Raw genomic sequence first — 9639 nt, 5'->3', positions numbered from 1 at the left:
TCAAATGATATTGTTTTGCATTGATTTGTATCACACGATATTTAAAATTCATTTATTACTGTAATTCAGAAACTATTTAAACTGTTGTCCTGGTTGTTTTTTCCCCCCAGTACTGTTTGCTCACTGTGTCTGCTGAGAATGTCCACATCTCGTTTACCAGTTGCGTTGTATCCTTTGTGCTGGTGATTTCGTTTTGAATAAACACTTCTTGCTTGGAGGTTCACGCCTGCATTCTGCCATTTTTTCAGCCACTCACCCCCTTTGCATTATTAATCATGTCAAAATTATGGCTATTCTCTAAAAGTCGACTGCTGCCAGCATTAGGAAACACCACCATTTTCAAAACATTATATTTGGTATTATTGTGAAAGGAATAGACTAAAAAAAGGTCTGTGTGTGTCTTAGTTGTTATGGTGTTAAAATAAATATGTAGAAAATCAAGACAAAGACAGACAGACAAAGGCAACACACAGACCTTTTCAAAGGTTAGGGTTAGGGTTAGGGTAACCCTAACCCTACTTCTACAGTGTTTATTATAGATTAAGAGCATCACTGTGTCAAACAGACTTGTATTTATCTTGTGTTGTTCCAGGTTTAAGAAGTCTGCTATTAACTTGAGTGCCTGCATCTCACGTTTGCTGGGTATTGTGGGTCTGCTACTGTGGTATTCTGTAAGCTGTGATCGTTAATTTGATTAATCACCACTGATGTGCATAATGCAGGAAATCTTTATTGATTGTTGTGCTTGACAGTCACTTTCCTGTAGCAAAATATGGCTGGCTGGATTTCCCTTTCGGAAAACTTTAAATGTACAGGTTTCATAATTATATTTCACCTCACAGTCACCGAAAAACGGCACAATTGATGGTAAGCTGTAGAGTAAAAAATAGACACACAAAAAACAGGTAACTGTATTAAGAAAGAGACCTTAGACTTGTAAATGTATTCACTTCAAAGGTCGACCACATTTCTTTTCACTAGATTTTCATCTCTAGATTATAATTTTATGAACTATGCTCTCAGTTTTAGTGTCTAAATCTGACAGTAACATAACATTTACATAGGCACTGTCTCTCTCATTATGCAGCACATCTCAAAGTGTTTAGTTACATTTACATAGGCACTGTCTCTCTCATTATGCAGCACATCTCAAAGTGTTTAGTTACATTTACATAGGCACTGTCTCTCTCATTATGCAGCACATCTCAAAGTGTTTAGTTACATTTACATAGGCACTGTCTCTCTCATTATGCAGCACATCTCAAAGTGTTTAGTTACATTTACATAGGCACTGTCTCTCTCATTATGCAGCACATCTCAAAGTGTTTAGTTACATTTACATAGGCACTGTCTCTCTCATTATACAGCACATCTCAAAGTGTTTAGTTACATTTACATAGGCACTGTCTCTCTCATTATACAGCACATCTCAAAGTGTTTAGTTACATTTACATAGGCACTGTCTCTCTCATTATGCAGCACATCTCAAAGTGTTTAGTTACATTTACATAGGCACTGTCTCTCTCATTATGCAGGATGTCTCTTTCTTTATAGGATGTCCAGAATACACCACTGAATAATGCCTGACAAATCCGATCTGTCACAAAGTAATAATTCAGCATTCTTGTTCAGCATATTTGTCACTTTGAATGTTGGAGTCTTGATTGTTTTTACTTAGCAAAAGTATAAAAATCTCTGATCACTCTGTAACCATCATGGAGAAACATACCATTCACCATTATTAGATTTAATATTACTGCTAAAAGAATTGACCACGAGAGCTGTCTGTTTTATCAGCAATATATACAGCAATATATATATAAAGTAAAGAAATAAAGAAGCAATTTGCAAAAGTTTTTTTTTGTATTTCTGCACTTTATTTATTTCATGTTCATACAGGTCTATAAGTGTATCACTAACTTGAGTGCCTGCATCTCACGTTTGCTGGGTATTGTGGGTCTGCTACTGTGGTATTCTGTAAACTGTGATTGTTAATTTGATTAATCACCACTGATGTGCATAATGCAGGAAATCTTTATTGATTTGTGTACTTGAGCATCACTTTCCAGTAGCAGAATAAGGACACTCGATGGCTGGATTTCCCTTTTGGAAAACTTTAAATGTACAGGTTTCATAATTATATTTCACCTCACAGTCACCAGAAAAGTGCAGTTTTGATGGTAAACTGTAGAGTAAAAAAAAGACACACAAAAAACAGGTAACTGTATTAAGAAAGAGACCTTAGACTTGTAAATTTATTCACTTCAAAGGTCGACCACATTTCTTTTCACTAGATTTTCATCTCTAGATTATAATTTTATGAACTATGCTCTCAGTTTTAGTGTCTAAATCTGACAGTAACATAACTGAAAAATTTTCTCAACCAAAATGACATGAAGTTCCTTTTTTTTTTTTTTTTTTTTTTAAATATGCAGAATAAGGCAAGAGATGTGGAGTTTCTACTGTTGTATACTGTAGAAAATAAACCTGGACATCATTGTTTAAATGTCTATTGCGAATAAGTAGTGTGTCTGTGCATATTTCATAATGTGTGGCTGAGTGTGTATTTACCCATCACAGCATCTCAGTGATGTGGGGTTACATTTACACTTGTTGCATTTGCTGTTGGTCCAGGCAGAGCCCACGGGGTGCCAGGTCTTATCCGCTAGATCCTGACAATGAGTCGCACCTGCCCAGAGTGAGAAGATCAACACACGTGGATTATAAAAGCCCAGTATTGAATAACATGGGTTCGTCTTACTATTATTGTGGTGAGGGCACACTACTTGTAATCAAAGGTTGCAGTTCAAGTCCCGCCACTGTTGGGCCCCTGAGCAAGACCCTTAACCCTCAATTGTTCACGTTTTATTCAGTCATAACTAAGATGCTTTTGATAAAAGTGTCAGCTAAATGCTGTAAATGTATATGGAATTGTGTGTGAGTGTGTGTGTGTACACTACCAAATTCCAGTTTTGCATTAAAGCAAGCAGCATTGCTCAGAGGAATGAGTCCACACAGCACTACCAAGACTGACCACTTCAGCATGCACTTTGGACCAAAAAGTCAAATAAAGAAATTGATTGGATAAATACTTCTCTTGAAGAATGTGTTTTTAACATACATTTTCAAACTTTCATTTTATTTAAACTCCCATAATTACTTTCAATGGCACAGATAGATATGACATTCCTATTTCATTTGAAAAAGTCTCCACAATAACAACTGATCACTTCCTAGAGCAAATATTTGAATATATTTGTAGACATTTCTAACAGGAGGTTTCTAAGTATAATACAGAAGATTTAAAATTGTCATAAAGAATGAACAAGTCCAGTTAATATTAGCAAATGTTGAGAACATTTATAGCTTGTAAACAGGTAAAAAGCGCAGCGGAATTTGGCCAGAGAGATTTCTTACCATGGTTCAAAGCTAAGTGTAGATGTTCCAGAGGTTGAGAGCAGATAACAAACGCTTCTTTTTAAACAGAGCGGAGCGGGCTGGGTTAGTGACGTCAGATGCATTTCAAATAAGGCAGGTGTCATGTCCTGGAAAGACCCGGACCTGCTGAAGAAAGGAACTGGCTGAAAAGAGAGAGAATAACAATGAGACAGCAAGATGGACAGAGAGTGGAGGACATGAAGAGTGTAGCAAAGGAGCAAGAAAGGGTAGAGAAAGGACAAACGAATGACAGAATGAAAGAAAAGGAGAGAAGGAAAAAATGGAGGATAGGAAAACCTGTTTGGAGCAAGAGATAACTAGAAGAATGATGGAAAAAGAAAGGAGCAAAGGAGGAGAGAAGAGAGGTGAACGATGAAGGGAAAAGCTTGGAGGGCAAGAGAAGGAGGAAAGAATTTGGAACTAAAACAGAAACTAGAAAACAAGCACAAGTCTTAAGACGAAGAGCACTGGAGCAAGAAAGAGAGGAAGAGCGAGAGAGAGAAAGAGAGGAAGAGCGAGAGAGAGAAAGAGAGGAAGAGCGAGAATGGAGAAGGAAGTGAAGGTATTGCTCCACGAATGGAAGTGCAGAGGAGAGAGGGAGGGGGGGGAGAGAGAGAGAGAGAGAGAAAGAGAGAGAGGGGGGGAGAGAGAGAACAGAGAGAGAGAAAGGGGGAGAGAGAGAGAGAGGGAGAGAAAGAAAGGGAGAGAGGGGGAGAGAGTGAGAGAGAGAGAGAGAGAGAGGGAGAGAGAGGGGAGAGAGAAAGAGGGGAGAGGGAGAGAGAACAAGAGAGAGAGAAAGGGGGAAAGAGTGAGAGAGAGGGAGAGAAAGAAAGGGAGAGAGAGAGAAAGAGGGGGAGAGAGAATGAGAGGGAGAGAGAGAGAGAAGGGGAGAGAGAGAGAAAGAGAGAGAGGGGGAGAGAGAGAGAATGAAAGAGAGGGAGAGAGAGGGAGTGAGAAAGGGAGAGAGAGAGGGGGGAGAGAGAGGGAGAGAGAGGGGAGAGAAAGAGAAAGGGGGAGAGAGAGAAAGGGGGGAGAGAGAGAATGAAAGGGGGAGAGAGAGAGGGAGAGAGAGGGGAGAGGGAGGAGAGAGAACAAGAGAGAAAGAGGGGAGAGAGAATTAAAGAGAGGGAGAGAGAGGGGGAGAGAGTGAGAGAGGGAGAGAAAGAAAGGGAGAGAGAGAAAGGGGGAGAGAGAGAGGGAGAGAGGGAGGAGAGAGAGGGAGAGAGGGGGGAGAGAACAAGAGAGAGAAAGAGGGGGAGAGGGAGAGAGAGAACAAGAGAGAGAGAAAGGGGGGAAAGAGTGAGAGAGAGGGAGAGAAAGAAAGGGAGAGAGAGAGAGAAAGGGGAGAGAGAATGAGAGGGAGAGAGGGGGAGAGAGGGAGAGAGAGAGAGAGAGAAAGGGGGAGAGAGAGAGAAAGAGAGAGAGGGGGAGAGAGAGAGAGAATGAAAGAGAGGGAGAGAGAGGGAGAGAGAGAGAGGGGGAGAGAGAGGGAGAGAGGGGAGAGAAAGAGAGAAAGAGGGGGAGAGAGAGAGGGAGAGAGAGGGGAGAGGGAGGAGAGAGAACAAGAGAGAAAGGGGAGAGAGAATGAAAGAGGGAGAGAGAGGGGGAGAGAGTGAGAGAGGGAGAGAAAGAAAGGGAGAGAGAGAAAGGGGGAGAGAGAGAGGGAGAGAGAGGGAGGAGAGAGAGGGAGAGAGGGGGGAGAGAACAAGAGAGAGAAAGAGGGGGAGAGGGGAGAGAGAGGGGGGGGAGAGAGGGAGAGAGAGAGAGAGAGAGAAAGGGAGAGAGAGAGAAAGAGAGAGAGGGGGAGAGAGAGAGAATGAAAGAGAGGGAGAGAGAGGGAGTGAGAAAGGGAGAGAGAGAGAGGGGGGAGAGACGGAGAGAGAGGGGAGAGAAAGAGAGAAAGAGGGGGAGAGAGAGAATGAAAGGGGGAGAGAGAGAGGGAGAGAGAGGGGAGAGGGAGGAGAGAGAACAAGAGAGAAAGAGGGGAGAGAGAATGAAAGAGAGGGAGAGAGTGAGAGAGGGAGAGAAAGAAAGGGATAGAGAGAAAGGGGGAGAGAGAGAGGGAGAGAGAGGGAGGAGAGAGAGGGAGAGAGGGGGGAGAGAACAAGAGAGAGAAAGAGGGGGAGAGGGGAGAGAGAGAGGGGGGGAGAGAGGGGGAGAGAGAGAGGGGAGAGGGAGAGGGGGAGAGAGAGAGGGGAGAGACGGAGAGAAAGAGGGAGAGAGAGAGAATGAGAGGGAGAGAGAGAGAGAGAGAGAGAGAGAGAGAGAGAGGGGGGAGAGAGAGAGAGTGACACGAAGATACTGGAGACTTAACAGAGATGATGGATGAGACAAGAAAGAGAGACAGAAATATGTTGAGACAGTGAAACTGGAGAAGAACAACAAAACAGTAGAGGCCAGAAGAATGGAAGCTACTCACTCCTTAAAGCATCTGCAGCAACTTTCAAATTTAGGTGAAATCGAGTAAATTCAAGTCAGGAAAGTCCACAGAGTATTTAATTACATTTACTGTACATAGGCACTGTCTCTCTCATTATGCAGCACATCTCAAAGTGTTTAGTTACATTTACATAGGCACTGTCTCTCTCATTATGCAGCACATCTCAAAGTGTTTAGTTACATTTACATAGGCACTGTCTCTCTCATTATGCAGCACATCTCAAAGTGTTTAGTTACATTTACATAGGCACTGTCTCTCTCATTATACAGCACATCTCAAAGTGTTTAGTTACATTTACATAGGCACTGTCTCTCTCATTATGCAGCACATCTCAAAGTGTTTAGTTACATTTACATAGGCACTGTCTCTCTCATTATGCAGCACATCTCAAAGTGTTTAGTTACATTTACATAGGTACTGTCTCTCTCATTATGCAGCATGTCTCTTTCTTTATAGGATGTCCAGAATACACCACTGAATAATGCCTGACAAATCCGATCTGTCACAAAGTAATAATTCAGCATTCTTGTTCAGCATATTTGTCACTTTGAATGTTGGAGTCTTGATTGTTTTTACTTAGCAAAAGTATAAAAATCTCTGATCACTCTGTAACCATCATGGAGAAACATACCATTCACCATTATTAGATTTAATATTACTGCTAAAAGAATTGACCACGAGAGCTGTCTGTTTTATCAGCAATATATACAGCAATATATATATAAAGTAAAGAAATAAAGAAGCAATTTGCAAAAGTTTTTTTTGTATGTCTGCACTTTATTTATTTCATGTTCATACAGGTCTATAAGTGTATCACTAACTTGAGTGCCTGCATCTCACGTTTGCTGGGTATTGTGGGTCTGCTACTGTGGTATTCTGTAAACTGTGATTGTTAATTTGATTAATCACCACTGATGTGCATAATGCAGGAAATCTTTATTGATTTGTGTACTTGAGCATCACTTTCCAGTAGCAGAATAAGGACACTCGATGGCTGGATTTCCCTTTTGGAAAACTTTAAATGTACAGGTTTCATAATTATATTTCACCTCACAGTCACCAGAAAAGTGCAGTTTTGATGGTAAACTGTAGAGTAAAAAAAAGACACACAAAAAACAGGTAACTGTATTAAGAAAGAGACCTTAGACTTGTAAATTTATTCACTTCAAAGGTCGACCACATTTCTTTTCACTAGATTTTCATCTCTAGATTATAATTTTATGAACTATGCTCTCAGTTTTAGTGTCTAAATCTGACAGTAACATAACTGAAAAATTTTCTCAACCAAAATGACATGAAGTTCCTTTTTTTTTTTTTTTTTAAATATGCAGAATAAGGCAAGAGATGTGGAGTTTCTACTGTTGTATACTGTAGAAAATAAACCTGGACATCATTGTTTAAATGTCTATTGCGAATAAGTAGTGTGTCTGTGCATATTTCATAATGTGTGGCTGAGTGTGTATTTACCCATCACAGCATCTCAGTGATGTGGGGTTACATTCACACTTGTTGCATTTGCTGTTGGTCCAGGCAGAGCCCACGGGGTGCCAGGTCTTATCCGCTAGATCCTGACAATGAGTCGCACCTGCCCAGAGTGAGAAGATCAACACACGTGGATTATAAAAGCCCAGTATTGAATAACATGGGTTCGTCTTGCTATTATTGTGGTGAGGGCACACTACTTGTAATCAAAGGTTGCAGTTCAAGTCCCGCCACTGTTGGGCCCCTGAGCAAGACCCTTAACCCTCAATTGTTCACGTTTTATTCAGTCATAACTAAGATGCTTTTGATAAAAGTGTCAGCTAAATGCTGTAAATGTATATGGAATTGTGTGTGAGTGTGTGTGTGTACACTACCAAATTCCAGTTTTGCATTAAAGCAAGCAGCATTGCTCAGAGGAATGAGTCCACACAGCACTACCAAGACTGACCACTTCAGCATGCACTTTGGACCAAAAAGTCAAATAAAGAAATTGATTGGATAAATACTTCTCTTGAAGAATGTGTTTTTAACATACATTTTCAAACTTTCATTTTATTTAAACTCCCATAATTACTTTCAATGGCACAGATAGATATGACATTCCTATTTCATTTGAAAAAGTCTCCACAATAACAACTGATCACTTCCTAGAGCAAATATTTGAATATATTTGTAGACATTTCTAACAGGAGGTTTCTAAGTATAATACAGAAGATTTAAAATTGTCATAAAGAATGAACAAGTCCAGTTAATATTAGCAAATGTTGAGAACATTTATAGCTTGTAAACAGGTAAAAAGTGCAGCGGAATTTGGCCAGAGAGATTTCTTACCATGGTTCAAAGCTAAGTGTAGATGTTCCAGAGGTTGAGAGCAGATAACAAACGCTTCTTTTTAAACAGAGCGGAGCGGGCTGGGTTAGTGACGTCAGATGCATTTCAAATAAGGCAGGTGTCATGTCCTGGAAAGACCCGGACCTGCTGAAGAAAGGAACTGGCTGAAAAGAGAGAGAATAACAATGAGACAGCAAGATGGACAGAGAGTGGAGGACATGAAGAGTGTAGCAAAGGAGCAAGAAAGGGTAGAGAAAGGACAAACGAATGACAGAATGAAAGAAAAGGAGAGAAGGAAAAAATGGAGGATAGGAAAACCTGTTTGGAGCAAGAGATAACTAGAAGAATGATGGAAAAAGAAAGGAGCAAAGGAGGAGAGAAGAGAGGTGAACGATGAAGGGAAAAGCTTGGAGGGCAAGAGAAGGAGGAAAGAATTTGGAACTAAAACAGAAACTAGAAAACAAGCACAAGTCTTAAGACGAAGAGCACTGGAGCAAGAAAGAGAGGAAGAGCGAGAGAGAGAAAGAGAGGAAGAGCGAGAGAGAGAAAGAGAGGAAGAGCGAGAGAGAGAAAGAGAGGAAGAGCGAGAATGGAGAAGGAAGTGAAGGTATTGCTCCACGAATGGAAGTGCAGAGGAGAGAGGGAGGGGGGGGGAGAGAGAGAGAGAGAGAGAGAGAGAGAGAAAGAGAGAGAGGGGGGGGGAGAGAGAGAACAGAGAGAGAGAAAGGGGGAGAGAGAGAGAGAGGGAGAGAAAGAAAGGGAGAGAGGGGGAGAGAGTGAGAGAGAGAGAGAGAGAGAGGGAGAGAGAGGGGAGAGAGAGAAAGAGGGGGAGAGGGAGAGAGAGAACAAGAGAGAGAGAAAGGGGGGAAAGAGTGAGAGAGAGGGAGAGAAAGAAAGGGAGAGAGAGAGAAAGAGGGGGAGAGAGAATGAGAGGGAGAGAGAGAGAGAGAAGGGGAGAGAGAGAGAAAGAGAGAGAGGGGGAGAGAGAGAGAATGAAAGAGAGGGAGAGAGAGGGAGTGAGAAAGGGAGAGAGAGAGAGGGGGGAGAGAGAGGGAGAGAGAGGGGAGAGAAAGAGAAAGGGGGAGAGAGAGAAAGAGGGGGAGAGAGAGAATGAAAGGGGGAGAGAGAGAGGGAGAGAGAGGGGAGAGGGAGGAGAGAGAACAAGAGAGAAAGAGGGGAGAGAGAATTAAAGAGAGGGAGAGAGAGGGGGATTGAGTGAGAGAGGGAGAGAAAGAAAGGGAGAGAGAGAAAGGGGGAGAGAGAGAGAGGGAGAGAGGGAGGAGAGAGAGGGAGAGAGGGGGGAGAGAACAAGAGAGAGAAAGAGGGGAGAGGGGAGAGAGAGAGGGGGGGAGAGAGGGGGAGAGAGAGAGGGGAGAGGGAGAGGGGGAGAGAGAGGGGAGAGAGAGAGAGAAAGAGGGGGAGAGGGAGAGAGAGAACAAGAGAGAGAG

The 9639-nt window shown here is 42.0% G+C and overlaps 2 long non-coding RNA genes across 2 annotated transcripts; both read right to left on the bottom strand.

Annotated features, from left to right (window-relative positions):
- Nucleotides 1-2042: 2042 nt before the first annotated feature.
- On the bottom strand, nucleotides 2043-3897 carry LOC113590934. Its single transcript, XR_004777126.1, has 4 exons — nucleotides 3418-3897; nucleotides 2961-3048; nucleotides 2572-2689; nucleotides 2043-2185 (listed from the first exon to the last, which is right to left on the bottom strand). It is a non-coding gene; the product is annotated as an uncharacterized LOC113590934 (long non-coding RNA).
- Nucleotides 3898-6821: 2924 nt separating this feature from the next.
- LOC118242956 lies at nucleotides 6822-8656 on the bottom strand. Its single transcript, XR_004777123.1, has 4 exons — nucleotides 8192-8656; nucleotides 7735-7822; nucleotides 7346-7463; nucleotides 6822-6964 (listed from the first exon to the last, which is right to left on the bottom strand). It is a non-coding gene; the product is annotated as an uncharacterized LOC118242956 (long non-coding RNA).
- Between the last annotated feature and the right edge of the window lie 983 nt (nucleotides 8657-9639).

This window comes from Electrophorus electricus, chromosome 18 (assembly GCF_013358815.1).
Source record: "Electrophorus electricus isolate fEleEle1 chromosome 18, fEleEle1.pri, whole genome shotgun sequence".
Lineage (NCBI taxonomy): Eukaryota > Metazoa > Chordata > Actinopteri > Gymnotiformes > Gymnotidae > Electrophorus > Electrophorus electricus.
This window is presented reverse-complemented; position numbering and strand designations above follow the sequence as displayed.